The following is a 5,253-nucleotide window of genomic DNA, read 5'->3' on the forward strand; positions in this document are numbered from 1 at the left end:
AAGCTTGTCTTCTGGATGGTTAACAACCTCAGTTTGCAGACCAAAATTAGAGAAAAAGGAGGGCCATAAGGAAAGCCAACATTTTGGCCTTAGCCTTCCAAGGTCAATTAAGACACAGGACATGGGAGAACTTATACTGTAACGTCATGTAACTCCATACTGTCCCAAATTTTCTGATCAAGGAGATTATGGGACCAAAGAGGAAAGTGATTGATGATGTAGAGTGTTCTTTAGGGAGAGTCACATGGAGAGAGGACATTCTCTCAGGCTTTCACAGAGAGTACACTGGCCAAGCAATGGCCGTGACTCATCCACATGGCTGACACCGATAAAGGTTCTACAATTTGAGAGGTACAGGATCTCTGGACAAATCTTCATGGGATTTCACTGACCTTATCAGACCCAAAAGCTACAGCTCTTGTTGCATAGGTCCTGCTTTACCTTGGTCTTAACCATCCAGCAGAAAAGTATAAAAACAAAATATAAGAAGTATAGCCATGGTGTTATGTTGAGCTATAGGGGACTCAGGTTAACAATTTCTGACACTGCCAGTCAAGCGGAAGACTATTATGGGCTACTGGACTCTTTTAGGATATTTTGCTGGGTTAACACACCTACAATATTCAACTAATGGAACTTAACAAAAAAAGGGATTAAGTTGAATGTCCATTTTGTATCTGTGTATCCAAATTGGTTAGGATAGATACATAGTTACATTCTCTTAATGCATAGAGGGATTTATTCTAATGACGTTTGTAAGTAGGATATCATGTCTGTATCTTGTACAACAATTAACTTCTAGGAAGAATGTATGCAATGTGTTAATTATTGAAACTGTCCTACCAATTTGGTTTGAAACTGTCTCATTGCTATTTGTTTCTCAATAATATTATGGAAAAAAAAACCAGTTCTGTGGAATATGTTAAAGCACATCTAGTCCCTCTTCTTGTCTGCAAGTATCTATACAGCCCAAAGCAGAAAACCAAGACAGTGGAGTATTTCCAGCTGATCTTTGGCGACGCCCTTCTCATGGAGGCCCTGGAAAAATATCCCCTGGAATCTGGAGTCCCTGTTCCAAGCCCAGTGGATTTAATATGTGACATTTTAGTGAAAAACAAGAAGAAATCACAAAAGTCATCAGAAGTGGTAAAAAGAAGCTCTCAGAACAAGCGTCCAACACTTACAGCGACTCCAGCATGTTCGAGCCCTTGTCCCAGGGAGACAGTGAAGCTGACACGGCGAGCGACGACGACGAGGACCACGACTACTTTAAAACGTCTTCAATGGATGAAGGAACTGCTGGAAGTGAGGCTTTTGCCACAGAAGAGACATCCAACCTGGTAAAGTACTTTCAGCCGGTCAAATTTGAGTCATTTGAAATTAAAAAAAAAAGAAGGAAAAGAAAGAGAGAGAGAGAGAGAGAGAGAGAGAGAGAGAGAGAGAGAGAGAGAGAGAGAGAGAGAGAAACGCTTTGAAATGTCTTCCTTTGTGGAAAGCAAAAGGCTTGAACAATTTACGAAATCGGTGGAATTTGTAGAGTATCTTTGACTTGACGGCAACTGCTGCGTCACATTGCTGGAGTCGGGAAAGGAAGGTGCATAGAGATCTTCAGTGTCTACCACAGGGACAGAAGAAACTGCGGAGGAAAGGGGCTCCTATATGACAGGAGTATGTGCACTCCATACACATGTAACACTGATGTGATATGTATGTGTACACATGTACATATATGCACACATATCTTCTTTAGAATCTCACATTCTTCCATGTAGTATATATCCAATTAAAAATACTTGAGATGAGAATAATGTAACCATGTGAGAGCACTGGGCTGGTGAGGTAGCTCAGAGGACTAAACGCCTGCTCGGCAAGCACAGGGACCCAGATTTCATCCTGGGCACCGCATGCCACACTGGCATACTGAGCCAGCCACCAAGATCAGACCTGGTGGCTCATGCCTGAAACCCCAGCACTGGGGAGGCTGAAAACAGAAGGATCACTAGGAGTCTGAGCTGTGTAGTGAGACCCTTGACCAAGTACATAGGTATTTTAAAATGTATTGTATATACATATATATGCATTACTCATACAACTTTTTATTGTTATTCATGAACAAAATAATATGCAATAAATCTAATTCTTTTCATAAATTTAAAACAACATATCTACATAAATGAAAGGATAAATGTTAAACTTTTAGATAGATTTTAGAGAATTTTTCACAAGTGAGCCAAGATAGACAGATGAACATCTATGAAGATAAAGTACGGAAGGATGAAATTAGAATATGCAAAACGTGTCTATCCACCTGGGAATGAAAGAATAAAGATGATGGTTGATAAGCAATGCACAAAAAATTAAAAAATTGATCAGTTAAATGTATAACTATTTAGACATAGTACTGAGATAAATCTAAAGAAAGCCAAGGACCACAGTACTGGCTGCATTCTTTCGACTAGAGTGAAACAAAACTTCTCAATACAGCAATCTGAAGTAGACTTTGACTGAAAATCAGCTCCAGAGTTCTGACAGGGATGCCTATCCTTGCATATCACCAACTATGCTACAATTCAGTGCTCGCCATGTGACAGGGAAAAATAGACATTACACACAACAATTACAGACCTGTAAAATTCTAGGTGTCCACCAAAAAGTATATGAGTGTATTGTACTTCAGAAAGAAAGGATACAATTAACTCCTTAATCTTGGAGTAGTACAAAGAAAAATGTATTTGGCAATGACTAGGGATGCAAAATATTTGAAGTACTATTTAATTTCATTTTTGCAGTGCTGAGAATCAACCCCAGGATTCTTGCATTCTAGGTCTCTACATGGGCTACATTTCCAAAACTTAAGCTACTCTTGACTTAAGAAAACAAAGATAAAATTAACTATTTTGCATTATTAAGATGGGACTAGAATAATGAGAAAAATGGTAGTTGTTGAGTACTCAGAGGAGCAGCGTTCTGAGTTGCAGGTTTCTGAGAGAAAGTTGGTGATTATGATTCCCAGCATACTGAGATTCCTGGTGCAGACATTATTTTGTTTTTATCTGGATAGTTTAGTTACTTAATATATCTTGTTTCTTCCTGTTTTACTCAGCATGTTTTAGGACTTATCCACGTTTTGTTTATATAAATTGTCCTTTCATCACTGCATAGAAAATTCTATGTATTTCATTGCTCATTATTTTGTTAACAGGTATTTCCTGCTACAAGCTTTTTTATTTTTATCTTAAATTGGTATTCACACTTCTTGTCTTTATACCTAGAAATAGTGAATCTTTTGTTTGATTGATTGATTGCACCAGGGATTGAACTCAGGACTTTGTGCTTGCCAGGCTAGCACTTAAATCTCTGAGTAATCTCCCTAGCTCTATAGATATAATTTTATATAAAATTATCTATCAGTTTTCCAAAGTGTTTGCATGATTTTGTATTCCTTCCAGACATAGGTGAGAGGTCCCTTAGTTTCTATTTGTAAACAGTTGATGTTGAGCTTTTTGTTTTCATTGTGGGTATGCATCTTCTGGTGCCTAAGGATACTGATAAACTTCTCATGGACTTACTAGTGACCCATATATCTGATTTTGGGTATTATCTGTTCATATTTTATGACAGTTTTCATGGGGTCATTTGTTCTGTATGATTGTGTGGTAGGAGTTCTTTATGGAATTTGGATGTGTCTTCTTTCGCTCTGTTCACCATGAGAATTTCTTTCCAGCTGACTTTTCTTTAATTTTCTTAATGGTGTGTATTTTGATGGATAGTGTTTCAATCTGATTTCTTTCTTTGTTGCTTAGTAGTGTGGATGCCACATCTCAGATATGCTTGACTCCCCCAAGGTTGAAAACATATTTTCCTTTTTGTGCTTTTAGAAACTTTATAGGTTAAAGTTTTCTGCTCAAGTCTATGACCCATTTGAAATTAGTGTTTTAATAGTGTGAATTAGGACCAAGTTTCATTGTTCCACTAGTGCCGGTGGCATTAATCGCTAAAGACATTTCTTTCCTCATTGAACTGCACTCACTTTTACACACATTTCAATTCCAATCTATTGATCTACCTGTTTGCTTTTTTCTCACTGTCATGGTATCTGAATTAATGTAGTTTTGCTTTAATTGTTTTACAGTTAGGGTGCAAATATGCCATAGGATAGATAACTTATCTTAAAATCAAGTAATGGAAACTTTTAAATTTTACTTTTCTGATTTGTTTCAGGTATGACAGAACATTTTGAGTTCAATAAACATTTAAGAAAGATCTTATCAATTTCTGCAAAATAAAAGAGAAATTCTGATAGAGATAACATTGCATCAACAGTTTCATATGAGAATTAAGATTTCAACAGTACTGACTTCATGAGCGTGACATGCCTTTTATTTAAGAAAACTCCTATGGCTCTCAACATTGTTTCTTATATTTCATTTTAGAGTTCTGGCATATCTTTCAGGAAATATATTCAAATTTATGTTTTTAATAACTATGTTAGTTCTTAAAATTTTATTTTTTAGCTATTTGTTGCTTTTTTGCACAAAGACATAAACTTTTAAAAATGAGCTTGTGTATCTGGAACTTTGCAGAATTTTGTTTATCTTCAGTATTGAGATGTTCACACTGACCTCAATCCCCAGGTTTCTTTTCTTTTCTTTTTTATCCTATTTTTAATTAATTAATTTATTTTTATCTTTTATTCACTTCAATGAGAAAAAGATAAAATTTCAATGAAACAGTTTCAAAACTGGTTAGTGGGACAGTTATAATAATTAATATATTACATATTATTGTCTTCATAGTAGTTATTCAGAGGAAAAGAATTAGCTATGATATCTTGTCTAAACATATTAGTACAAACCTTTCTTCTCATTAAAGTAAGAGCAAGTAGCTGTACCTCTATCCTAACTATCATATATACATATTTTTTCATTATAAATTAGTCCTCTATTTATATCCCTCTGTTTTGTTTTGTTTTGTCACAGATGAGTGTTCCATTGCCATATTAATATGCTGGGCTGTAAAAGGCTCAAGTCAACAACTTCTGAAAATTGCCAGTTCTGTTGATAACACATGACTATTATGGACTATCGGACTATATTGGATTATTTTGCTGAAATTAAGTACCTACAATTTTTAGACTGTCTTCAAGTGAGAAAAGGTCCTTTAAAGACTTCTCCAAATACAGCTTTTATTTCCTTCTCTTCTCTTCTCTTCTCTTCTCTTCTCTTCTCTTCTCTTCTCTTCTCTTCTCCTCTC

Source organism: Octodon degus, unplaced genomic scaffold (assembly GCF_000260255.1).
Source record: "Octodon degus isolate 3935 unplaced genomic scaffold, OctDeg1.0 scaffold00133, whole genome shotgun sequence".
Lineage (NCBI taxonomy): Eukaryota > Metazoa > Chordata > Mammalia > Rodentia > Octodontidae > Octodon > Octodon degus.